This window comes from Malaclemys terrapin, chromosome 10, assembly GCF_027887155.1.
Source record: "Malaclemys terrapin pileata isolate rMalTer1 chromosome 10, rMalTer1.hap1, whole genome shotgun sequence".
Taxonomy (NCBI): domain Eukaryota; kingdom Metazoa; phylum Chordata; order Testudines; family Emydidae; genus Malaclemys; species Malaclemys terrapin.
In genome coordinates this window covers 68598687-68626659 of record NC_071514.1, presented here as the reverse complement: position 1 = coordinate 68626659, position 27973 = coordinate 68598687, and the positions used below count along the sequence as shown (strand labels likewise).

Genomic DNA, 27973 nt, shown 5'->3' with positions numbered 1-27973 from the left:
GTTGTCAAATATGTGAGGGATTGTCATCCTCTACTGAACCTTATCAACAATTTCACAAGCTCCCACACAAGAGGGAATCTGTTGACTCACTTCAGAGATAGAATTAAATGGATTTTTCTCATGAGAAGTTAGTACCAGTCTGATGTTGCGTTTTTTGGCCTTCAGCAAGGATTGAGAGAGGTTCTTCTGGCCCAATTTTAAGAGGTGAGGTGCATCCACAACTTCTGGTGAAGTCAACAAGAGTTGTTCATGCTTAGCAGCTCTGAAAAAAAAAAAAAAAATCAGGTCCATCCATGTGTCTGTTAGTGCCTCCTGCAGTGCATGTGTCTTCATATAGTAGTCTCCACTTAGGTGGAGATCACTTAACTATATTGCCTGCTTATGTGGACAGGAATCTTACAGTTCCAGACCAGTTTAACTGGACATCATGCATTGTTACTCCAATTCATCTGATAGCACTCACTAACAAACTGAGACCAAGCACTGCCAAATTCACAATGTAAACCAACAGAAAGAGGGAGAACTTTTTTCCTCCAGTTATAGTAGTGTTAATTGTAAAGCTAGTAATTAAAGTTTCAAGTAAAAGTGTCATAATTAAGTTGATGATTTACTTTGCCTAAACTACACAGATAATGAAACCATAACATTTACATGGGGCTTTCATTAATAACTGGCAGCTGGTCAAAGCTGCTTTGGACTCCAATTCTGAGAAGACTTAAGCCTGGTCTACTTAAGTTATACCACAGTAGACGTGGTATAACTATGCTGGTCAGGGGTGTGATGTTTTTACCAAAGGAGTGATAGCAGTACAACCATTGATGTAAGCAGTTATCCTCACTTGTATTTCCATAGTACCCAGTCATGGACTGGACCCAGTTATGCTAGGGACTGGACAGACACAGAACAAAAAGACAGTCCCTCTCCCAAGAAGCTTAGGCCTCATCTACACTTAAGTTTTACTGGCATAGCTACAGCTGTTAGGAGTGTGAAAAAAAAGTCACACCCCTGACCAGCATAGCTAAGCCAGCAAAAGCCCAGCTAAGCCAGCAAAAGCCCTAGTGTAGATGCAGTTATACTGGCAAAAATTCCCTTAGCTTATTTCATTCAGGGAACTGGTATAAAAGAACTTTTGCTGGTATAAGATGTATCTCCAGCTAGCATAGCTATACTGGTAAACCCTTTTAGTGTAGACAAGGCCGTCATTATATCAGTGTAACTGCGGTCACACTAGGGAGAGAGATGTATTGTTTACTGATACCAGTGCAATACAACCTGTGCATGTTGACAAGGCCTTAAACACCTGGGTAAAGTTACACATGAGAATAGTCTTGAGGAGTAGAGTAGGACTACTTACATGAGTAATGCATATGCATCAGTCTTTGCAGAATTAGCTTTCCCACTTCTAAATAGCAGTTATGCCAGTTCCCAGGATCAACTTTATCTAGAGCAAAGACAATGAGTTTACTGAATTTGAAACAGTTTAATTTTAAAGTCTCGCTCTCTCTCATTTTCCTCCCCATGGCTACAGCATGCCTCCATGACATTTCTAACTCCGGAAAGGCAAGTGTTTCATTTCTATCAGACCTCGGTCTCAGAAGCTTGCTGGGCATTCAACCCTCGGATATGCAGCAAAAGTTCTTCAAAAGCTCCCTGTCCCCCAACACAGACAATATTGATTTTGGTGCAAGGTAATAAGAAACTTTTCCACATTTTCCTCAGAACACTGTTTTTTTTTTGTTTGTTTCTGCCATGCTATGAGGAGGATAGGTGTGGATGGGTTATCATCACGCTGTCTGAAATATTTCAAGCTGCTGGATGGTGCTACTTCAGCATATTTTTAATAACTGTAGCTGGCAGGGAATGGTGCCAGAATCTTCAGTTTTTAGAACAGCCAGGTTTCTGTCTCTGCCCACAGTTGTTGCTGACTGGCAAGATTGCTTCAAGAAGAATAAGAGCTTTGCTAGACTCTCTACAATACATTTCCCCCCCCCCCCCCCCGAAGTGAGAGATTGCCACTTAGCAATGGTTCCCTGCCAGCCCAGGACTTGATTTGCAGGTTGTGTGTGTCCCTGCTATACTTCTAAACGCCTTCTTAAAACCCAAGAACTTATAAAGCAAGAAAGTGAACAAAGAAATCCTTTTATGAATACAGGACAACTAATGGTTCAAGTATGTTTCCTAAATACATGACCGAATAATAAGTTTGTTCATAAATAACTTTGCAGTTAAACAGCACTGTTTCACCCAACTGAAGATACCAAAAAGTGTTCCAATAGCAAAAGGTAGCATGAGCATTCCCATCCTAAGTCCCTGTATTAAGATGCTTCCCAAACTTTCACCATTTAGGATGAAATTTCCTGTGCTTGGTCTCTGTCTGAAGACAACTTTCTAGAAAGTTTGGGAACTCATGTGGGAGGATCAACCATTTGCCTGGGGGGCAGGGTGTTGGCTGGTTTTGTGTTTGTTTTTAAATATAGCATTAGAGCACAAATGACAAGGTGGGAAATTGAAATGTGTCAAGGACACAGCCATTGCCAATAGCTAGACTGCAATATCACAGCCTACCTTGAATGGAGGTCAGCATGTAACTGCATCACCTCAGCAGAGGACCAAAGAAGAAACAGTGACTCCAAGTCATAATTTCACCCCAGCATGTCCCATGCCCTGCAAGAGGAAGAAATTACTTCACTCCTTCTGGTCAGCAAATTACTCCTGTCCATATGGCCAAACAGCTAATCCAGTCAGCGAGTGGGGGAGGGACAATGCCAGAGCTCCTTCTACTCCCCATTCCTCCCTGCCTACTTGTGCATGGGGGTAGGAATTAAACAAATAGTGCCAGCTGCCACAATCTGGGCTACCCTTACTCCAGCAATCACTCTTTCTTCCTTACACCCCTGCAAAGCTCTGTAAGGACTGTGACAACCTAGTTCTGGTGAGTATTGTGGTGAGACCTGGCTTTGCTCTGATCGACTTAGGACTGCAGGCAGCACGCTTTCATAGAGCCATAGGCATCACTGGGGCTCTGTACGGGCACAGGGATCTGCCTTTAGTCATCTATCATGTACACAACACTTTTCTCCAACTAGCAGCATAGCCTCTCTTAGATGCAGTTTAAGGGGTGGGGCCCCATGAACTATAAAGCTAACTGGGGACTCATCCTTCCAAGTATTTACTCACATGAGCAGTCCCACTGAGTTCAATATGAGTAGAGTTACACATGCAGTAAGTGTTTGCAGGATGTACTGTCATATTTAGTCTGTAGTCTACTGCGTAAGAACCGTTAACTGTGTATATGGAGTAATAATAGAAAAATTGACATTTCTATTATTAATCATGTAATTAAGGATGGGGACATAATGCACAAGTGGGCAGAGTAAAGGTTATATGTCCAAACTTAACTTTGTCATTGCCTGACTTTTAAATGCTTAACTTCAACACTCATGCACCAAGGTGCTGGGGGTTTTGAAAGAACAATATATTTATCTCCCTTGAACACTTTACAAACACAGACAATTCCAAGTTTTCCTCTAGGGAGTGACAAGCCCTTTGACATCTCCAAAGTGCAAAGAATAAACTGTCATCACAGCTATCGGATAGGAGAAAAGCTGCAGTCTGGGAGGCAAAACAGGAACTCACCAAAAAAATTATAAAAGAAGTCTTAGCTGTCATAGGCTAAGTGTCGCCTTCACAGGACACACTTTAAAGGCCACCCTCAAGCAACTTGCTAATTTGACACAACTTTTACTGCTATAATGGCACAGCAAGTCTCCTATTGGTAGACACACAAAAAGAATGCAACTTCATCTGTTTTCTTGAAAGGCTTCATCACAAGACAATATAGGAGAATGAAAATATTCATTTTCAACAAACAACTGGCACCAAGGAGCTGTAGTGGCTATTTCAGCAAATAGTGGATACTCCAAGTTGAAGGATGAATTTCATCTTCTCAGCCACCACCCTTCCCTTGCACAGAACTGAATTACCCCGATTTAGCAAGGATTTCACTCAGAGTGGGAAGAACTGCAGATAGCTATCTTTCCTAGCCTTCCTGTTTCACTTAGATAGCAGTTTCACTCTTAGACCCATAGACACACAATATCGGCTTTTTCCAAGATGCACCTGCATATCTGAGACTGGAATAGGGCAGCCCTTAAACCTGAAATACTTAGGATAGTAGCATAATTTTTGGATTGCACAACTGTGTTTCCTTTAGATTAAAATAAGTAATTACTACCCTCCTATTGTCCTTAAGATATGTCATGGGGTGGCCCCCTGTGTCTCTCACCTTAGGTACACACCACACTCCTCCAGGCCACCTTCATCACTTCTAGGGAGAAAGGCAGGACAAATAGAAGGCAGAACTGGATGCTACTTCTGCTAGGTTCTCCCTCTCCACCCCCTACCTCTTCCTGGGCTTCCTTCCTATTTATCTGCTCCCAGTTGCTGGGGTTGCTTCTCCCTCTAATTAGCCCTTCAGCTGTGGCTCTACTCATTAGTTGGTCCTCTATTTAGGTCCCACTTAACCCACGTTGGTGGGGATTTGAGTGACAGGGTATCAAGTCCTGTCACAGATCCCCCTTCAAAGATTTACTGTCTTCCTATTAAACAAATCAAGTACTAGCTTTCCAATTACTTATTAGGGGCAAGTAAATGCCTCACTGACCTAACAGCTGGCTCCAGTTCTAAGTTAAGCAGATCAGTTGGGCATTTTCCACCCCATAAAACTCTAGAATGAGGAGGTGCCTCTGAATTGAACTTGGAAAGGATATAAAGCAGGAAAGCCTCTTTAAAGGTGTATAGCTGATTGCTGAAAAAATACCTGCATAGGACCATGGGCCAGGAAAGCTATGGTTGCATTATAATATAAACTTTCCCATGAGAAATGTAGATCTACTTAAGCTCCCCAACCCAAGACTGCTCTAAAAGTGTCCTATAAGCAGATGTCCTATATCCATCCTTTGCCCCTGGAAACAGTGGGGGGGGGGGGGGGGGAAGAAACCCTTACAGGACTGTACTGTATTCCTATATTCTTTCCCTTCCTGCTGAAGAGAAGTGAAAATATAGTATGACATGCATCCATTAAAAACTACATCATTTCAAATGAGCAGAGCAAAGGTCTGAAAAGAACTGTTCATTCACAGGTACCGCAGTTATTTAAGAAAAATCCACACTGGGGAAGGATGGTTCTTATCCAGTTAAGAATAACTTGGGCCTCAATCCTGCAACTGCACGTATGCAAGTAGATTCTGGGGCCTGCACACAGCCCCATTGACTCTTTAAAATGTTTTGTGATGTTTGGTTTTGTTACCACCTATTTAACTGCAAACTTCTGACAAAGAGCAAAGACCAAGGGAGGTGGGGATCTTATCAAGGCAGAGGTAAGAGTGGAACCACTCAATGCCAGGTGGGAGGATGCTTTTTGAGGTTTTATGCTATGGGTTTATTAGTAATAGGGTTGTTTACCCAGATTTTGTATGATTTTCTGTTTTCAGTTTCATGCCCCTTGTTTAGTTTAAATAAGCAATTCAGAAGGAGCTGCCCATCTTCTGTCTCCTGGCTGGCCATTTGGCTAGTATTTTTATTGGTGCTTTACACTAATGCAAGCAATGCTCACAATCAAAGTGGTTACAGGGAAACTCAGGGTGAAGTTTCTTTTTGCAGGATTAAAACCTGCACTTGCGGTGCAAGGTGGTAACGCTTGCTTCTCTTTTCTTTGGTAATAGACTTACCTCTCTGCCCCTTAAGCTGTAAACCTGAGGCCAAGAAGATGGTGTCTGAAGTTGAATTCAGCTCCAAGTTCCCAGAGAGCAGATGGGTCGTATGGAGGATTCTGGGAAGTGAGATGAGGGTAACTTTTTACATTTGTTTCTATTCATGTCAGGAATATTTTACACTCCCCTCCACTTTCCCATCATGCTGTACTGGTTTGGGTTTTTGTGCAACGAATCCATGCAGACATACTGGATAAGATTAATGCTGACTTCCCCACCAGTGGATGGGATAAGAACATAAATACACCTCTACCCCGATATAATGCAACCTGATATAACACGAATTCTGATATAACGTGGTAAAGCAGTGCTCCGGGGGAAGGAGGGCGCTGCGCACTCCGGCGTATCAAAGCAAGTGCAATATAACGCGGTTTCACCTATAACACGGTAAGATTTTTTGGCTCCCAAGGACAGCGTTATATCGAAGTAGAGGTGTATGTATGCATACCAAGTCATTTATTTTAGTCCAAACAAAATAGTGGGAAAGTTATATTCAAGGAGAAGGTTTAATCAGCAAACACAAGAGATGGGACTGCAAGTCCGAGGCCCCAGTTCAGCAAAAGAATCAATGGGATTTGAGTGCATAAGTCTCTGCCTATTCCATGAGCAACTGAAGCATGTGCTTAAGTGCCTTGCTGAATCAGGACCCAAGTAAGTTTTCTCATTTGTAAAAGCAGACCGTGAAGGGAGGAAGTCATGGCTTTGGAAATCTTGTGTGTGTTAGCAGGATAGATTATGACTTGGACAACACATGTAGATAAGGACCCCCTTACAGCCTTGCAGATGCTGCCAGGACCTCCTCAAGTCCAAGTGCACAGAACTAAGCCCACTTACTCCCCACCAGAGTCAGCCAGGTACATGGAGAGCAAGGAATAGGTGGAGAGTTGGTTCTGGCCTTCAGAGGTGGAAGCCAGCAGCAAATCATGCCCCTGGAGCAAGGGGAGAGCCAAGACAGCATTGTATTTCAAAGATGGCTGAAATACAATGCTTGCCAGGGCTACCACTAAGGGAAGGGAGCTTTCACAACACCTGTTGGTGGGATTGTGCCTAAAGACACAATCCAGACCACAATAAATTTAACAGTGTGGGGCTGATCCTGGGGCACAAGAAATACAGAACTCCCGTTCTTTCTTTCAGAACAGAATGCTTCATTTGACTTAATCTTTCAGACCTTCCTCTCCTACACCTCCTTCGTCTCTCAAATTGCCAAGAGGAAAGAAGCATTGCAAAAAAATAAAGGGAGACTCAAATGCCATCAGATTCATTCTGATATACTTTCTATTGACAGTCTCAAGACCAGCGGCTGGGTAGGTTGTAAAATAATTGGTGCAGTATCAGAAAGTAACTTAAGCGCTACCTACTGCATTATGGGCTCAAAATTCTTCCCTCTGGACTCAATCAGAATTGAAGCTGGAAGTTCTGGCAACTTCTGAATATTCTGTCAAAGCCATTGGAAACACAAACTATGCATTTATAAGAGACAGGGAGTAAACCCCAGGGGGATTTGAGCCACACAGTATGTGGTAAAACCTTTTACTCCTTGAATAGTTCCTACATTATTTCCTGAAGAGTATGATCTGGAAGGACAAAAATCCCACAGAAATACAATAAAGAAAAACCAATCCCAGTTTGCAGGTTTCTCTGCATCAATTTCCATTATCATTAAAATGGAAATCTCAACTGTTTTCACAGTGTATCTTTCTATACACGAATGGCTGAAGCATGCTATGGTGATTTATATTCTAGTAGCATCTGGAGACACCCCCATCCCATGACCAAGACCAGACCTCATGATGCCAAGTGAGACGATAGCTCCTGCTCCAAAAAGCTTACAGTCTAGATGCACGATACAGGGAAAGGGTAGGAAGGGAAACAGAAGCACAAGGTCAAAGAGCAGGTTAAGGATAAGAACCCAGGTCTCAATTCCCAGTCCAGTGCTCTAGACAGTAGACCATATTGCCTCCCTCTTCTACCAGAGTCTTGTTCCATAGATTATAGATAAAGCGATTACTTCTGAAAACCAGCAAAACAACCTATAGTTCTGGATACATACACACATCCTATTGAAAGGGGCAGGGTCTCTCCTTTTTAAATGTAAGCCCGTTGAGTTCACTTATGCTTTCCACTTCAGCTGTTCCTATTCTTACTTGGTTTCACTATTAAAAGGAAATGGAGAAATGAACATCTCGGATTTCCCGCAACACAAGTGTGTTTTAAATGCACCATTTGTACGAACTGCTACAGACTTATGTCAATAGGTGCAATCCTGACCCCACTGAAGACAATAGAAAAATCCCCCCCTCCCTCATCAACTTCAGTGGGGTGAGGATTTCACCCGATATTTTTACTAATGGAACAAGGGTCTTCTCAATTGCTCTCGCTTCAGCAAAACTACGGAATGAGAATTCAATGCTTTTCCACGGTTGTCAAATCAATGCCTCTCCAGAACTGAGGAGAGCCAATTCTAAACCCAGGAGAGTAGAACTGCACTTTGATAGGAAGCAAATTTCATTCTCTATCTGGACAAATTCCCAGCCTTGAGAATGTGTCTAATTTTAATTTGCTACACACAGATAATTTACTTCATATTGAAGCTGCTGTAGTTTAAAGTTTATCATATTCATAACTAAATGAGCCACCAGACAGTGGAAATATCACTGTTCTAATGTTTGATTTGTACAAGTTTTCTTTGTGTTTTTACAGAGAACTGAGTCAGAGAAAAATCTTTGGCCAGTCCCCAGAACATGTACACAGAAGAAGGGATCTCCATAATTCTTCACAGCTTGCCAGTTTAAAAAGGCAAAGGGTCAGCAGAGAGTGGTCTATTTTTCTGAAATCAATATAGGGTGGCAGCGCTCTTCTGTTCCAACATTGCTCCACAATCGTTGCATTTAAAGATTGGCCAGATTCCTCCCACCACTCCAAGAAGCCTCAGGTATTTGCAAACCAGAGACCCCACCACTGTGCATATAATGTAAGAATTCAGATACTTGAGGCTCTATTTGTTGATATGAGCTTGTTTTTCCCCATGTACTTTCCTGAAAGCACTTACAATCATGCCATCTCAGACTGAGATCCTGGTAGAGTCACAAACTGAGCAAGGCATACCTGGGTCTGTGCGCAGAGGAGAGACACTCAAAGCACAAGGAGTTGTGCTGGGTGAATAGATGGTACTCTTTCCTCTGAGTCACCCTGGGTCAATGCCCACAAATAGTATAATGGGACACTATACTCTTTAAGATGGCAGCTCTCAGGTGACATGAAACACCAAGGGTTTCTGGCCACTTTATAGTCATTAACTTACCCAATGCACTTTTTGGAAATTTTAACCCTACTTTTCTGTGCAAATTCCAGCTTGGTTTAATTACATTCTACCTAAATTCCCTTATAGTTTTAACTGTCCCTGGCTTTCTTCTTCTCTTCCTGGCCTGTACTGTTGCTGTCCCCTATTAAACATCTCCTCTATGCCAGCTACTAGATTGGGGGAAAGTGGAGGAGGGTGCATTTCAGTGGTGTCTCCCATATATCCTCTATTTACTTCACAGGATTGTTGCGAGCGTTAGTTATTTGCAAGGCACTAGAACATTGGGTGAGACGTATGATAGAAAAGGGACATCACTGCTAGTTCTGACAATGACATGGCAGTACAATATATGTTCAGCCACATGTGGCAATACTACCTGCTAGAGCAAGTACTCCACCAAATCACAGTAGGCCATAAAAGTGCGTAAATAGTAGGATTGTTGCAATTTCCCCCTCAAACTTAAACCAATCTACTGTTCACGCCTCCCAGGGATAAAGGGGTGGGGAGGAAAAGAGAACAACACAAAAAGACAGCTGAAAAAATACTACACAGGTGTTTCAAAATTAAATGCAAAAACCACATAATATGCAATGCACTTGTGAGCATATTTACTCTTCAAATGATTCCACAATAAAAAGCTTGCAGTTTTGTAAGTAAAACTTAGTTCCACAATAATCATGTCCCCAGTCTACAATCTAGTTTTCCAACAAAAGGGTGGTTATTTGTAGTAGTTTGAACAAGGTGCAGTTACTTAGAGTTTGAAAAGTTCAGAGTGACTGATTAGTGTTAAAAGTTGAAAGGCTTACCAGCTCTCCTTAGGCTTCCTTCAGATAGCCCAGCTCAGGTTCCTTCCTCAGGTTTCTCTAGGCCTCATCCTGGCCTTTTATCCAGCTTCCAGCTACAGCCCCGACCCAGGCTCCTTCCACTCATCATAAAGAGACACCATCCTCCCTTCATTTTCAACCACAAGCAGCCTTTTTATAACCTACCCCCTTTTCCCACAGTCACCTGACCCTTTTGAGAACTACAGTTCCCAGAATGCCTATACCAAAAAGGGCCAGTATAGCACTGGGACATACTGGGTCAAACCAGCCATTTTAAAGGGGCAGCACATCCCTGTGACAATGTAATCTGAGAGATGATGAAAGGCACAAAATACTATAGGAGCAAAATGTCATTGGTCTGAATTCAGGTAATAGAATTGTGCAAGTTAGACATTAAAAATGAGGGGGAAGCAGACGCCTCTTCACCTGTCTGAAATTATTTTGTTTGTTATGGAGGCAATTTTATGAGCATATCAAATGTATTGCTTTCATGCATATGTATGCTATTATTTTGCACGAGATTTTCATATAGAACATGTAAATTGAGCCTCACATTTACTGCTGATCTGGGGGCAAGCTGGGGAACTATAAGGGATATTTCTTCTTTTGTGAATTCAATAAGGCCACTTATAGTGTAAAGAGAATATTATATGAAGTGGCAAGGGGCTCTGTCCCAATCTGACTGCAGTGCATACATTGCAGATAAAATAATCTCACTAGTACAGTATGCAGCACGTGTGATGCACTGTGATTTATCAGAAGACTCCTGGCACACATGCACTGAGTAAAATCCTTTCTGGTACTTTACACATTATGAGCTGTTATAAATCTATCTGGCTCTTTATTTTGGTTCCTGATTAAACATCCCCATGGTCCCATCAGGCTGGACCATTAAAAGACTTCTACTTAATGGATCCTTACTTAAAAGAAACACGGTTGAGATATTATCATTACAAACTTTTGCAGAACATATGATACCTAGGGTTGCCAGGCATCCGGTTTTTGACCATTTAAAGTCCGGTTGGTGTGGGGCTGGCAGGCTGCCTGCCCGGCTCTACGCAACTCCTGGAAGTGGCCGGCATGTCCCTCTAGCTCCTAGGCGCAGGGGCGGCCAAGGGGGCTCTACGTGCTACTCCCACAGCTCCGCAGCTCCCATCTGCCAGGAACTGCAGCCAATGGGAACTGTGGGGGCAGTGCCACCTGGCTGCCCTTCCACTTGGCTGCCCTTCCGGAGGGACATGCCAGCCACTTCTGGGAGCTGCCTGATGTAAGCGCCATCCAGAGCCCAGACCCCCTCCCACACCCCAACTCTCTACCCCAGTCCTGAGCCCTCTCCACCCAAACTCCCTCCCAGAGCCCACACCCTGCACCCCCTCCCTCACCCCAACCTCCTGAACCCCTCATTTATGGCCCCACCCAGGGCCAGCTCCAGGCACCAGCCCTCCAAGCATGTGCTTGGGGCGGCACCTGGAGAGGGGCGGCGCTCACCCGGGGAGAGCGGGGCTGCGGCCGGGCTCGGCGCCCTCCCCCGGCGCTCCGGCTGGCCGGGGAGAGCGGGGCCGCGGCCAGGCTCGGCGCCCTCCCCCGGCGCTCCAGCCGGCCGGGGAGAGCGGGGCCGCGGCCGGGCTCGGCGCCCTCCCCCCGGCACTCCGGCCGGCTGGGGAGAGTGGGGCCGCGGCCGGGCTCGCCGCCCTCCCCCCGGCCGGCCGGGAAGAGCGGGGCCGCCCTCCCCTGGCGCTCCGGCCAGTCGGGGAGAGCGGGGCCCCGGCCGGGCTCGCCACCGGGGAGAGCAGGGCCCCAGCCAGGCTTGCCGCTGGGAAGAGCGGAGCCACAGCGGGCTCGCCACCATCCCCTGGGGCCCCGGCTGGGCTCGCCGCGCTCCCCGCCGGGAGGTGGGGGGGTGGCGGCGGGAGGCTTTTTTGCCTGGGGCGGCAAAAAAGCCAGAGCCGGCCCTGGCCCCACCCCAAAGCACACACCCCCAGCTGGAGCCCTCACCCCCCCTTGCACACCCCAACCTCCTGCCCCAGCCCAGTGAAAATGAATGGAGTGAGCGAGGGTGGAGGAGACCAAGCGATGGAGAGGGAGGGAATGGAGTGAGCAGGGGCGGGACCTCTGAGATGGGGCAGAATAGGGGCATGGACTTGGGGAAGGGGTGGGGAAAGGGTATTCAGTTTTCTGCAAATAGGAAGTTGGCAAGCTTAATGATACCATGAGCTTAGTCAAAAAGATTCCCCTCAATTAAGGAAACTATTTTAAAAAGAAGATTTAAGGCTGTGACAGGAAACTAGGCAAGAACCAAAAAAGATGGAATTCCTCAGGGATCGGTTTTGGGACCAATTTTATTTAATCTTTTTATTACTGACCTTGGCACAAAAAGTGGCAATGTGCTAATAAAGTTTGCGCATAACAGAAAGCTGGGAGGTATTGCCAATACAGAGAAGGACTGGGATATCATACAGGAAGATCTGGATGACCTTGTAAACTGGAGTAATAGTAATAGGATGAAATTTAATAGTGAAAAGTGCAAGGTCATGCATTTAGGGATTACTAACAAGGATTTTTGTTATAAGCTGGGGAAGCATCAGTTGGAAGTAACAGAGGAGGAGAGTATTGGTTGATCACCTTGGAGTATTGGTTGATCACAGGATGACTATGAGCCGCCAATGTGATATGGCCTGAAAAAAGGTAATGCGGTCTTGGGGTGCATCAAGCAAGGTATTTCCAGGAGAGATAAGGAGGTGTTAGTACCATTATACAAGGCACTGGTGAAACCTCATCTGGAATACTGTGCGCAGTTCTGGTCTCCCATGCTTAAGAAGGATGACTTCAAACTGGAACAGGTACAGAGAAGGGCTACTAGAATGATCCGAGAAATGGAAAACCTGTCTTATGAAAGGAGACTCAAAGAGCTTGACTTGTTTAGCCTAACCAAAAGAAGGCTGAGGGGAGATATGATTGCTCTCTATAAATATATCAGAGGGATAAATACCAGGGAGGGAGAGGAATTATTTAAGCTCAATACCAATGTGGACACAAGAACAAATGGATATAAATTGGCCATCAGGAAGTTTAGACTTGAAATTAAACAAAGGTTTCTAACCATCAGAGGAGTGAAGTGCTAGAACAGCTTCCAAGGGGAGCAGTGGGGGCAAAAGACATATCTGGCTTCAAGACTGAGCTTGATAAATTTATGGAGGGGATGGTATGATGGGATAGCTTAATTTTGCCAATTAATTGATCTTTGACTATTAGCCGTAAGCATGCCCAATGGCCTGTGATGGGATGTTAGATGAGGTGGGATCTGAGTTACTACAGAGAATTCTTTCCTGGGCATCTTGCCAACATGCTCAGGGTTTAGCTGATCACCATATTTGGGGTTGGGAAGGAATTTTCCTCCAGGGCAGATTGGCAAAGGCTCTGGGGTTTTTTGCCTTCCTCTGCAGCATGGGACACGGGTCACTTGTTGGAGGATTCTCTGCACCTTGAAGTCTTTAAACCACGATTTGAGGACTTCAATAGGTCAGACATAGGTTAGGGGTTTGATATAGGAATGGGTGGGTGAGATTCTGTGGCCTGCGTTGTGCAGGCGGTCAGACTAGACCATCATAATGGTCCCTTCTGACCTTAAAGTCTAAAGTCTATGAGAAAAGGGGGAAATAATGAGTATAATGTGCACAACACTTCAATTCTTTGTCATAAATGCTTATTCACTTCCAAGATTACAGAATGTGACCCAGTGTGTGTATGTAACTCCCACTACCCAGGCCCAGGAGAGTATATTAATAGTAATACCTAGCTCTTACATAGCATTTTTCATCAGTAAATACCAAAGCACTTTCCAAAGGAGGTCAGTATCATTCCCCTTTTACAGATGGGAAAGTTGAGGCCGAGAGAGGAGAAGTAACTTGCCTAAGGTCATCCAGGAGACCATGGCAGAGGTGGGAATAGAACCCAAGCCTTTGAAGTCCCCCTCCAGAGCTAGAGTAAGTAGGCTGCACAGTAAGCAACTCAAGAGTTAATCCTCTGTGTCAAAGATTTGAAGCTAGAGAAGCACCATATCGGTCCAACTCAGACAACGACATGTAGAGTTTGAGAGCCCAGAACTATGTGAAACTAATCAGATTTCAGTTTGCAACATGGCCTTTACAAAAAAGCAGCTTTCCTCCTTTTGCCAAATTGCCTGAAAATTGAGAATGGTTCAAGGGGGACATTTCAAATTTGGAGCTTTCAGTGAATCTGTCAGAAGCAAAACTCCCTGAGGTATTTTCCTATGGTGCCTCCCTCCACAGGTCTGGTAAGCAGAGTGCTCAACCAATCCACCTTGTCTCCAAATAGGGAGCCCAGTGCTTAATTTGTAATGAAAGAGATGCTGGGGCTCAAGCAATTTTTTACTTTCATAACTGATGTGGCAAGCCAAGAGGTGCCAGGGCTATGAATTGCCAAACCTAGAGGCACTGGTGTCAGCCCTGGCAAGCCCTGGGTTCACATTGGCTTGCCTCGAGATGTCTGCAGCTGGTCTGCTTTATCCTCTCCCCCGGTTTCCTCACTCCGCTTGAGAGTGAGGCCTTAGGCCTGTGCAGGTGGCGAAGTTTATTTATTTATAATAACAGTAAAAGGGATATTTAAGGGAATCCATCACCTACCAATGAAGGCTGCATGTCCCAAATACATCATATATCCAGCTGAATTTCTCAGCTTTTAGGGCTGTCCTTCGTAACAATAAGGTTCTGATAAAAGTTTTGGGCTTCTGCTATATGATCTGCTTGCTCTGATTGTTTTCATAGATTTGTAGATTCCAAGCCAGAAGGGACATTATGATAATTTAGTGTGACCTCCTATATCACACAGGTCATAGAACTTCCCCAAAATAATTCCAGTACAGATCTTTTAGAAAAACTTCCAATCGTGATTTAAAATTGCAAGAATCCCCACGACCCTTGGTAAATTGTTCCAATGATTAATTACTCTCATCGTTAAAAATGTACACCTTATTTCCCATTTGAAATCATCTAGCTGCAGCTTCCACCCATTGGATTATGTTCTACCTTTCTCTGCTACATTAAAGAGCCCATTATTAAATCCCTTAAACTTCTCTTTGTTATGCTATATACATTGAGCTCCTTGAATCTATCACTATAAGGCATGTTTTCTAATCCTTTAATCATTCTCATGGCTCTTCTCTAAACCCTCTCCACTTTTTCCAACATTCTTCTTGAATTATGGGCACCAGAACTGGACAGAGTATTCCAGCAGTGGTGTAACCAGTGCCAAATACAAAGATAAAATAAGCTCTCTACTCCTACTCCCGATTCCCCTGTTTATGCATCTCAAGACTGCACTAGCTCTTTTGGGCACGATATCACACTGGGAGCTCATGTTCAGTTGCTTACCCACCACAATCCCCAACTCTTTTTCAGAGTTGGTTAAGATTTGGAATATCTGTTCTGTGGGAAATTCTGACATTTTTAAGTTTGTTGGGACAAAACCAAAAACTTTTGAAATTTCCTACGAAACAAAATTTGTTTAAAAAAATTAATTTTGGATTAACCACGATGTCCCATCTTGATAAAATTTAAATGTTTTTAATTTCAATTTTTATTTTAGATTATAATTTATATCATCAAAATCATTTGGAAACAAAAAGTAGTTTTGAAAGAAAACTTCAGAACATTCCATCCTCATTAGGTCAAATATGCCAAGCAGCTGTAAACCTGAGGGGTTAACTTATGTAGGCTGGTGATTACATGCTATAAAGCTAGGAAATATTTTCATCTAAAGCATAAATGGAAGTAACCTTTCTCAACAGAGGCATCTTAACAGACATTATATTAACACCTTCTGGAGAACACATTGGTGATTCAGCTGGACTCTTTCCCTTCAGTTTTAATCATAAAGCCATCATTTTGGGGTCTGTTTTATAAATGGCAAAAGGACCAGTAGGTCAAAGAAATGCATTTTTCCTGGGGATGGGCAAGCATTTGAGCACACTGGATAGATTTTGTTTTCTAGTTGGATTTTTAAATCAGAAATGTAAGCCTCCATTCCCTACAGATTTGATTCTTCAGAATTCCATTGAGCTTCCCACAAACCAAATAATCCTCAGCAGAGAGGTACAGATGTGCAGATGGCCCTTTGTATTATACCCTTTACTGTCAAACAGAAGGAAATTAGAAGAAACCAGAAACTAGCAAACAGCCCCCTGGCAAAAGATAGGAAAAGACCGTGAGGAGAATGGAAAGGCAGAATTGCAGGATATTCATCTGCTGCTGTTCTCTTCTTGCGATGTGAAGGATGACGTCAACACAACTGAAAAGGGACACGGCTAACAGGAAGGGAAATATTTAAGATTCTGCTTTAGGAAAACGAGCTGATGATCAGGCTCTGTGTGAGTTAAGGAGACAGCCACAGCACTTCTATCATGCCGAGTAAATGCAGTGAGGCACAGAAGACTCAGAACAGCCTAGTTCTTAGCACCTTCTCATTTCACAGTAGATCGTGTTTTACAAGGGCTTATAAAATTGGTGTTGGGGGCAAATTTCTAGATGATGAAGTGGATTTTTTTTTTTTTTTAATATTAAGGTCTTGATTTTCTAAGAACCCATGACTTCCATTGAAGTCAATGAGACATGCAGCTGCCCTGCCCCTCTCCACATCAGGCCCTAAATATTTATTATCTGAAGGACTTTCCTCATCAAAATTTTTAATATAAATCAAACTGTATTTCCAAGCTTTGTTAGTGTCCTTCCTGCAATCTTTTCTTTACTTTTTCCATCACAGGGTAATTCATTGTAAATTGGTTTCTTTCTAAACATCATTTATAGTGGTCAGAGCTACCTTAGCTAGGTGATTATGACATTAATGTGTTGTTTATAATTACAACAACACTTTGAACTTACCTAGCACCTGTCACCTGAGAATCTCACGGAGTTGTATAAAGGGCCACTTACAGCCTTCCAATCTGCACACACAAATCCCCCTGGTTTCACTCAGAGTTGCACACACAGTAGCTGAGGCAGAATGAAGTATCACCACATCCCTTGGTAAAGGGAAATTGAGGTACAAAGCAGTATAAGCCACATTTTTAAAACTGGACCCTGATTTTTGGTGCCTCATTTTTTTGAGCCTCCAACTTGCATTTCATTTTCAAAGCTGCTCTGATCCTGCAATTCCCAGTGACATCAGTTGGAATTTGGGGTGCTCAACACCTCTAAAATTCGAGCCCAGAGTGTTTCGGGTCAGGCAGCCAAAGTCACAGGCCATGTCTGAAAATAGTGGATTAAGGCACTTGGCCAAAGGCATATGACCAATCAGTAGCAAAGTCAGGGGGAAAAAATGATTTCCATTTAATTGCTCTACCCACTAGGCAACAATCCTTTACAGAACAGGAAGGATGGATCTGTGGTTAAAGCTGTGGACTCTGCCTCAGGAAATTTGGGTTCAGTTCTTAGCTCTGCTACAGCCTCCCTATGTGACCTTGGGCAAGATACTTAATCTTGTTGTACCTCAGTTCCCCAGCTGTACAATGGGGACCATATTCAGATTCTGTGAATAGATTGTAAGCTCTTTGGAACAGGGATTTTGTGTATGTAGAGTGCCTAGCTGTGACATTTTCTTGGTGCACCAGGCCTAAGAGTCAACTTGATAACCCCCTGCCTCAGCGAGCGAGAGACTTGCTGGGGTTAAACTTGGTGTCAGCTTCCCCTCACCCCAGTCTGTTAGCCACCCAAACAATCTCCTCAGAAGCCCTGCCAGCCTTCACTCCACCTTGCAGGTAACACTTGGTGTACCCTGTTGTGAGTGAACTGGATTTGACGCAACTCACAGCCATTTTGTGCACTTAACCCCCATGGGCTGGAAGCAAGAACACCACATAGGCAGTGGTGCTGGAACAATTTTTATAGTGTGCGTGCTGAAGTTGGAAACCATGTATTTGGATTATTACTACTTCAAGCCAGGGGGTGTGGCAGCACCCCCAGTTCCAGCATCTAGGCACATAGGAATAATCTGGCCTGGGGTCAGACAGAACACAAACAGCTGTAAGCTGCAGTTTTACTGACTGGGATAGATAGAGTGAAAGCACAGATTCATGAGAAGGGGCGAGGGGTGGAAAACTTTCCTTGATTGTGGTTGTCTGTGTTTTTAAATGTGGTGGGTTTTTTTTTTTTTTTTGGCTGAAGCTGCTTTGCTGCTAAGTAGAATAATGAATTATTATTGGCTGTTGCTAAGGAAATTGTAGCCTATTGGTTTTCTCCGGACAAAGCACATCAGGAGTTTAGTTAGAAGTTGTGCTTTGGAGAAGTTTGGATTTTCTACGAGCAAGGAGTCACTACCATAAAAACTCCACAGCAGCTAGGTGGAAGGCTGGCCACTGGAACCCTGTTGCTGTCATTCAACACCACCTCAGACTTTGAGTAACTAAGTTTCTTGGGGTTCAGTGGGGTGCTGTAGCCCAGTTGCTACTTTAGATGTATACTTTGTATTCAATAAAAATAAGGATTTTGGGGTGGAAGCTCTCGTGTGTACCAATCAACAGTCGGAGTTGTTGTTTCCCCCACTGATTTATTTGATGACACCACCTGGAAAACAGAACCTAGTTACCAGCTGTGGGTTCAGATAACCCCGGATAACAACTCCAGTTCCCAAACACTTCAGAAGTGTTTCACTGTTGAGTCCAGCCCCTGCCACTGGACATTCACAGTAATTACCAAGGCCACTGTCTCCTTAGAGACAGTGTACACACCAGATTGCGGGATTCAACTGAGGATGCCTGTTTTACTTAGTATCACAGCAGAGAGATGAATTTATAATCTCAGTGCTGGAACTAGGGGGTGCTGCAGCACCCCCTGACTTGAAGTGGTTTCCATTATACACAGGATTTACAGTTTGGTGCAATGGCTCACAGCACCCCCCAATATAAAAATTGTTCCAGCACCCTTGTTTATAATAAAAAGGGGATAAGTTTAGTGATAAAGAACAGAGAATCCAAGATGTAGTGGACAAGAATAATGAGAGCAACAGGTTACAAATAAAACAGAAGTATAATGCACTTTTGAGAGACTAAACCTTAACAAGCTACTGTATAATCTTTTGCCTAAAACTGTCTCTCACCAAAGCTTTCCTGCAGAGCTGGCTGGTTTTCAGTCAGACCAGGATCCAGCTTTCATGATTCCACTATACACTACAAGGGGTTTCTTCAGTAAATGGGTAACAAAGGGGTTCTTTTTCCTTCTTCTTATAGTCCAGTAAATCTTTTAAATGTCTCCTTTTGAAGCGTATCACCAAGTAAGACTCTTCTCCCCTGTCACTTGTTCTGCAGTGTGTTGGTGCCACGTCCCCATGTTAACTCATTTTTTCTGTTTACTTCACTTGCAGATGTAACTCCCCTTGTCTTTGGCTCACAGTGCTTAATTTACATAGACAGGGATAGTTGCATAGACAAGCTTTTGTCTGGCAGAAGACCTGTTTGTCCACTCTGCCCTGTTACAGACTTTAAAGTATAATGTCAATAGGTGTACATAATTCCGCATACAGTGGTAATGCATACACTGCACAGGGATATTAATGACCAATGTGCTACCAGCTTTCATTAGATACCTTACAAGACACATTTTTGGATAAACACTTTGAAAACAGTATAATGAGTTTGCCAGGCCTGAAAAGATTTGTTGATACAGATTAACAAACCACCCATGGGCCTCAGTGTCAGACTAGCACAATGGGTCTCCATCACGGTTGGGGCTGTTAGGTGCTACTGCAAATACTAAATAACAATAATAATGAAACAGTATTTATGCCACAGTTCTCAGCTCCTTGCTAGCTTAATTAAATGCAAACCAGTATTTTCAAAAGACAAATCTAACATTTAATAAATCCCAATGTTTAAGGTATTTAGGCACTGCTGTGCTCAGCTTTGCAATACCCAACTGATTTAGAAACCTATATTTCATTTTCAAAAAGGATTTAGGCACTTAGGAGTTTAAATCCTCTCAATGGGCTGTTTGGCTCCTAAATGCCTTTTGAAAATGATAGAGGCTCCTAGATCAGTTAGGTGTCGCAATGTTGAGCACAGCAAAACATAAATACCTTTAAAAAACCTGGGCCTAGGTCTTTCAAAAGACCGTATCTGAAAAGCAAAGGTCACTCCTCCTACTCCCTCCCGAGCATGACTAGACCTCATCCTGAAAAGTGATGTCAAAGATCCTTCCTAAGTAGCCTTTCCATTGCCCATGACAATGTTACCCCTTAAAGATATGAGGCCACTGGGCAAATGAACGCAGATGATTCTCAGGGCACACAGAATATGCAAAACCATTTTAATTTACTGGATGTAGAATTTTGACTTTGACACTTAATATAATTATTGGAGAAATTATTCAAACTAAGAAGATTAATATGGCACAATAATTTCTAATTTACTTAATGAGCTTTGTTAAGCAAAAAATGATTTCAGCTGCAGATCTAGATTCTGATCACCAGAACCAGCAGCAGGAGTCTTGCTAGCTGTATGATTAAGTCAATCCCAGGTTTAAACAATTAAAGACAAATACACAAAAAGAGGATGGAAGAGCATCTCCTAAGCAGATCCACATCAGAGCTGAGGAAGCCATAGTTTGCAGTTTATAGTTCAGAGTGAGTCTCTAATGGCTGGAGAGCAAAATGAACCTGGTCCCAGAGCTGTCTAAAGGACTGCAATGGCAAGAAGGCTCTTTAAACTACATCTGCTACTGATTGTGATATGATTTACATCCCACTCCTAGCATGGTCTCAAACTAAGTTACCTTTCACTCTTGAGCAGAGAGCATGCTGTAGGATTTAGGCGGAGGGGGACTGTAAACAAGATTTCTCTGCTGGTGCAGTAGGTAGGTCAGTACACAACACCGGATCACACTGTAGCAGGCGAGTGTGGAAAAATTGGACAAGTCCTGTGGTCGCTAGAACCCCATGGGAATGACATCAGATAACGAAGCACCTTTAATCCTTTCTCTGCTCCTCCGATCCTTGCTACAGCTGCTCTGCACTGCCCATTTCTTCTCCACTTCCTCTTCCCTCCTCTCTGCCCACAGGTGCTTTCATCCCTCAGGACACACAAGTTCAAGGGCTATCCAGCTAGATTCCTCTTGCAGTGGTGCTTCACGGGAGTGGAGTAGGCCCAGTAGTATTGTAGCTTGTACAGTAGTTGCTCAGTTTGCTTCCAGGAAAGCCCTGTTGCTGCAGCAACCTCTCCTTGGAGCAGATGTCATCAAGGCTTAGTTCATCTGGTTTGGCTGTTGTAAAATCAGCTGACCCAAGTACAAGACTGTTTTGGATCCCCTATGCTTTACCCTTCGACTGGCAGAGTGGTCAATTCTCTCGAAACCAGCTTTATTTTCATTACAGGGGGATAGGCACTAAACAAACAAATCACTGAGTTTAATCCCTAATACTGAAGCAATCTCTTGGAAGAATCTACAATGTTTGGTGCTACCAAAACATGTGTGGCTGACATATAAGACAACAATATAATAATGAATTTTAAGCTTATGGAACTAGAGTGACCAGATGTCCTGATTTTATAGGGACAGTCCCGATTTTTGTTTTTTTTGTTTTTTATATATAGGCTCCTATTACTCCCCACCCTCATCCTGATTTTTCAGACTTGCTGTCTGGTCACCCCACATGGAACAGAACCCAGGTATGTAGACATAAACCAAAGTTACAAGGCTCCATATTCAATATCTTGCTTTCACAGCCTAACAATTTTTTTTACATGTTTTATGTGCCCTAAAAAATATATCAAAAACATAACAGTGCCCCATTATTACCCTAGTTCAGCCTGCAGACCACAACAGACTCTAAATTATTGTTCAGTTAAAATAAAATTGCATTTTTAAGGTTGATTTGACATTGCATTAGCTGCTGTGGGCGCCCAGCACTGACAAAGGACATGGAGGAAGTTCCATGTGGGACAGAAATTGACGTGCTAATATATACGAACACAAGGGTATTATTTCCATTATTAAAATTAATGAACACAATAATCACAGACAGCATTTGCTACCAGAATGAACATGTACTCCGTGACCTAGCGAAAAGCTCAGGCACTTTTTATGGATGGAGTTTCTTGCTAATTAGTTTGACAGAGAAGAAAAATGTTACATGGTACAATATGGAATAAAAACTAATAACCAAGAGCATTTATGTCTTTTCTGCCTTTCTAACTTCCATGTCACTTCTCTTCTCCATTTATTTGCCCAGTACTTGTACGAATGAAGACAGCAAACAGAGAGGGAAAGCTTCTGATTGCATAGTCCAGCCTTAGTTTACAGAAAAACTGGGCTGCATGAAGTGTTCGTATTTTCTGTAGTAGAAGAGCTGTCTAGATGCTGACAAAAGGTACCAACCTGATAACCTTGGAGATTGACATCCTAATTAGCCACAAATGGCCATAGCTTAGGCCCCAGTGCAGCAAAACACTTAAGCACAAGTTTAAAGCTTGTGTTTAAGTGCTGGATCAGAACCTCAGGGCTTCTCTACATGGGGACATCCAGAAAAATTAATCCAAATTAACTAAAGGTGTGATTTTGAAGTGGATGAGTTAAACCACATTAAATCCCTGTGTGGAGGCAGGTATTCAGAATTAAAGTGGCCTTAATTAAATTCAATTGAATTCACTTTGGAATTAAACTAAACCAAATTAATACCCCTTTAATTTTGAATGAGATTGTTCACACAGAGGTTTCATGTGGTTTAACTCACTGGTTCTCAAAGTGTACCCCTGGGAGATGCAGAAGTCTTCCATGGGTATATCAGCTAATCTAGGTATTTGATAGTTTTACAACAGGCTACATAAAACACACAAGCAAAGTTAGTACAAACAAAAATTTCATACAATGACTTAATACTGCTCTGTATACGATACACTGAAATGGACGTACAATATTTATATCCCAATTGATTTATTTTATAATTACACCTCTACCTCGATATAATGCTGTCCTTGGGAGCCAAAAAATCTTACCGCGTTATAGGTGAAACCACGTTATATCGAGCTGGCTTTGATCCACTGGAGTGCGCAGCCCCGCCCCCACCCCCAGCGGAGCACTGCTTTACCACGTTATATCCAAATTCGTGTTATATCGGGTCGCGTTATATCGAGGTAGAGGTGTATATGGTAAAAATGAGAAAGTGTGACACTTTTGTATTTTTATGTCTGATTTTGTAAGCAAGTAGTTTTTAAGTGAGGTGAAAGTTGGGGCACGCAAGACCAATCAGATTCCTGAAAGGGGTACAGTAGTCTGGAAAGGTTGCGAGCCACTTGTTTAACTAATCCACTTCAAATTTACACCTTTAGTTCAGTTGGATAAACTCTCCTGGATGTCTCCGTGTAGACAAGTCCTGAGTGATCTGGAGATGTTGTGCCAGCATCCAGGCAATATGAGTTTAGGAACCAGAAGCGCTCCCACTGACATGAGGGAGATTTTCAGTGAGGTGGATAAAGGTTCTATCAGAAACTTTTACTCTCAGGCCTGGTCTACACTCCGACATTATGTCAGTATAACTACGTTGCTCAAGGATGTGAAAAATCCACTTAAGATGCACTTAAACCAACCTAACCCCTGGTGTAGATGTAACCCACACACACCTCCTGGGTGTGGTGTTCTGTCCCATGGGAGGAGAGGGAAGGGCAACGGACAGACAAACAAGGAGTCTGCCCTACAGCAAGTTGAGCTCATGCGGTAGAGGCTCATTTAGTTCCAGAGGTCCCAAATTTGATCCCCCCCACTGACGACCACGGTCTGTCGGTGATACAAGTGGGGGTTTGGCCAGGATTTCAATAGGGAAGTCTCTGAAGCCTGGGACACACTTCCTCAGCTAGGGGAAGTATGTACCCAACACACCTCCTGGGCGTGGTGGTCTGTCCCCTCTAGTGGCATCGAGACCACTTAGAAAGTGAGAGATGAATGAGTTTGCTTAATAGCCAGTCGGCTTTTAGCTCATGCACTAAGCTCCAGAGGTCCCAGGTTCGAGCCCACCCGCCGACGACCAGGGTCTGTCAGTGTTACATAGACACAACTAGGACGAAGGGAGAACCTCTTCTCGGGGAGACGGAGTACTGACAGCGATGGAAGAACTCCTCCTGTCAGCATAGGGACTGTCTTCACTGAAGCGCTACAGCAGTGTCGCTGCATTGTTTTAAATAGAGTGAAGTCCTTAACCTGTCCCATGCGGGAAGAAAGCACTGAAAAAACTTCCGGTTGATTCAGGACTAGGTCCAAAAGGTAGCTACATCTGGCCCTCCTGTCCAGAAAGGTAATAAATGGGTGTGAAATAAAATGGTAGACCAGGGAAGCTAGCTGGAGCTTCAAAGACCACTGAATAGATTTTTATGCCACGTTGAGGATCCTATTTTTATCTTATAGTACTCCACATATAGGTTTCCTGTTCCCTCTTTTCGAGGGAGTGTCAGTGGTGGCCTTTGTCCTGTGGGGTCCCTATCTGTGGGGAGCAAAATGGCATCCTCCTCCCAGGTAGGGCACATTCTGGCTCCACTACAACTCTTTGACATCAGGGACAAGTAACTGACTCACCATGTCAAGGGGCTCCCTCGCTGCCTTAGGCCCCCCGCGATTGCATGTGGCAGGTGCCTAACGCTGTCACTGAAAAGTGATGCTGTTCTTATGGCCTGCGAATCAGGGAACCTGACTCTGCCATGGACTTGCTCTGTCATCTTGGGTGAGTGTCTGTGCCTCAGTTTCCCCATCTGTGAAATGAGCTTAACGCCACCACTTTCTAAATTGCTTTGAGACTCATCACCGAAAAGTGCTCCTGCTCCCGCTGCAGTCAATGACAAAACTCCCATTGATTGCAATGGCACAGGATCAAGATTATAAGAGCTAAGTATTATTAATAATGGGAGTTATTATTCCCATTCCTAATCTGTTTAAGCACTTGTGAAAATCTCACTAAGGCCCTAGCTGCATCTTTAGGTGCTTAAATCCCTTTAAAAATCTGGCCCTCAATGCTCCAGGAAGCCTTGCTATAGTAAAAGTTAAGAGCCTATCCTTTGTTCTGGTTTTAAATAAAGCGCCAGGCTAATAAATCACCAGCGTCCAGCGAGCTGGCTAGCCAGTTCCTCAAGGAGCCTCTCCTTTTTCATGATTTGGGGAGCCGGGGGAAATCTGGACAAATAAAGTTGGGATTCTCAGAACCACCAAAAGAAGCAAGGTGCCCGATTCCCATTGAAATTCAGTGCTAACTGGGCTCTATCTCCCTTAGACACCTTTGAAAATCCCAGACTAAATGGTTAAAATTGTAGGAAACTATCATTTTGGAGAAGCACAGGAGCAATTCCTTTGGCTCTTATTAAACTGGATTCTTTCATATGTGCATGCAAATCACATTCAGTGATGAGTCATTGAAAATATTACCCTATTATACTTTGACAATTACTGGTGCATATTGTTGTTTCACATATTATTTACATATTATTATAAATTTATTCACTGTCACTGCTCCTCTTTGAAATGTTGATGATATGGAAGTGAGTGGGTAGAATTTCTTTTTCTTCCTTGCAATACCTTGATCTTTTTTAAACATGAGACCCAATCCTGTAAACTGGTTTTCATATGCCACTCTCCGATCAGTATAGTAAGCTCATTGACTCATACTCTGGAAACTGTATAGTTCAAAAATAACACAGATCAATATAAAGACATTATCTCCAAAGCACAAATAGTGTCTGTCAGATGAACTTTGGCTCTCTTTACATTGGAGTTTACAGAGACGCAAGGGTAGGCGTGGAAAGACAAATTGTCTCTGCATCAGGTCCTACAACCAATAAAAATAAAGTTCACTCTCTTCTTTCAATCCAACAGCCAGTATCCATCCTTCTAAACAATCAAGACACCACCCAAAAGCTCTCAGTACCCACACCAGAGTCTGAATCCTATTTATTTAATGGGTTAGGGTGACATTTTCATAAGCACCTAAGTGACTTGGATGCACAAGCATTATTGAAAGCCAATGGGACTGGTGTTCTTAAATCAGTTGGGTTCTTTTGAGAATCCCATCCTTAAACTTCTGCAGTCTGGCCTCAAAAAGTTTATCAAACTAATTTGACAGGTATTTCCTTGTGTCCTCACCAAATAGGTGCCATTTCCTACAGCAAAGCATGTGCAGTCCTGCAAAAATAGCAGCCGCCTCCTTACTAAGCCCAGAGTCAGTAATGGCGTAAGAAGTGCCTAATTTTAATGATGTGAATAATCCCATTGATTTCAGTAAGTCTACTCACGTGCTTAACATCACGCACATGCTTAAGTACCTTGCGGAAACATGGCCTTAGCATATAAGCAAGGTCAACAGTGAATGGCTTTAATCAGAATCAGTGACCTTAGGAGCAGTTTCTTTCAGGGACTGGAGCCATACACTTCTTTGTGGCCAGGTTTAGTACACTTGTTCTTACCCTGCTGACACCTCATTTGTGTCCCTCTTTTGATAGATTTAATGATCCAGTTGCATAGACAGTTTCTTGTCCACTCAGGCATTTGGCTCTTATCAGAAACAAAAGCATTCTAGAGCAGCGTGAGGCTCAGTGAAAAAAGAGCAGTGCTGTATGCCGTAGATGTGATGACAGACAAGGTGATCGGGAAGGGGGCAGATTAAGGCAAATGTTTCAGGTAGAATAGAAATAATAAAAGTTAAAAGGCTAGCAATAGAGAGCCAGTGAATGTAGCAGTTGTAGAGTCTCTGCTACTCCTTTCACCCAATCTGCTTTGCCAATTATTGGCTGGAAAGATAAAGTACATCAGGAATAGGATAACCATGTTAATTCAAAATTATGAGAGCACTCAGTTTGTTGGTACACATAGAAAAAAATGCAAATGAGACAGCAACTTCTCAGAGACTTAAGGGTCAGAAGGGACTGTCATGATTATCTAGTCTGACCTCCTGCATACTGCAGGCCACAGAACCTCGTCCACCCCTTTAATAGACCCATAATCGCTGGCTGAGTTACTGAAGTCCTCAAATCATGATTCAAGTTACAGAGAATCCTCCACTTACATTAATTTAAACCTGCAAGTGACCCAGGCCCCATGCTGCAGAGGAAGACGAACCTCCAACAGGTTCTCTGCCAATCTGACCTGGAGAAAAATTCCTTCCCAACCCTAAATGGTGATCAGTTGAATCCTGAGCATCTGGGCAAGACCCACCAGCCAGACACCTGGGAAAGAATTCTCTGTAGTAACTCCGAGCTCTCCTCATCTAGTGTCCCATCGCCAGCCATTGGAAATATTTGCTGCTAGCAGCCTTAGATTGGCTACATGCCATTGCGGGCAGTCCCATCATACCATCACCTCCATAAACCAAAGATAAGGTTCAGGTATCTAAATATAAAAGAATGGAGTACTAGATTTAGAGTTACTGACAGACATAAGTGGAGGCTCTTAAACTGTTCAACAGGGCTGCAGAGATGAATGACAAGTTACTGTGGATGAGGCATGATGGACAGGGCTGGCTCTGGCTTTTTTGCCGCCCCAGCAAAAAGTACCCGGCTGGCTGGAGCAGCAAGGGGGGGGGGGGGAGAAGGGAGGAGGAAAACAAACCTGCCCCCAGCCGGAGCGGCGAAGGTGGGGGGAGAGAGAACAAACCGGCCGGAGCGTGGGGGTGGGGGGGAGAAGAGAACAAACCTGCCGGCTGGAGCGGCAAAGGTGGGGGGGGCAGGAAACAAACCTACCCCCGGCCGGAGCGGCGGAGGGGTGGTGGGGGGGCAGAGAGAACAAACCCGCCAGCCGGAGAGGCGAAGGGGAGGGGGGGAACAAACCGGCCAGCTGGAGCAGCAAATGGGGGGGGAACAAACCGGCCAGCTGGAGCAGCAAATGGGGCGGGGGGACAAACTGGCCAGCCAGAGCGGCAAAGGGGGGGGGGGGGCAGGAAACAAACCTGCCCCCGGCCGGAGCGGTGGAGGGGGGGGGGACAAACTGGCCAGTGGTGAAGGAAAGAAAAAACAAAACAAAAATACCTGCGGGGCGGCGGGAGCGTGGGTGCAGGGGGACTCCCGGCCCTGCAGTCCCCGGGCAGCGGAGTGCACACCCCAG

At 43.8% G+C, this 27973-nt stretch overlaps 1 long non-coding RNA gene across 1 annotated transcript; it reads right to left on the bottom strand.

Annotated features, from left to right (window-relative positions):
* Positions 1 to 23: 23 nt before the first annotated feature.
* On the bottom strand, positions 24 to 27973 carry LOC128843926 (uncharacterized). Its single transcript, XR_008446393.1, has 3 exons — positions 27898 to 27973; positions 1355 to 1441; positions 24 to 262 (listed from the first exon to the last, which is right to left on the bottom strand). It is a non-coding gene; the product is annotated as an uncharacterized LOC128843926 (long non-coding RNA).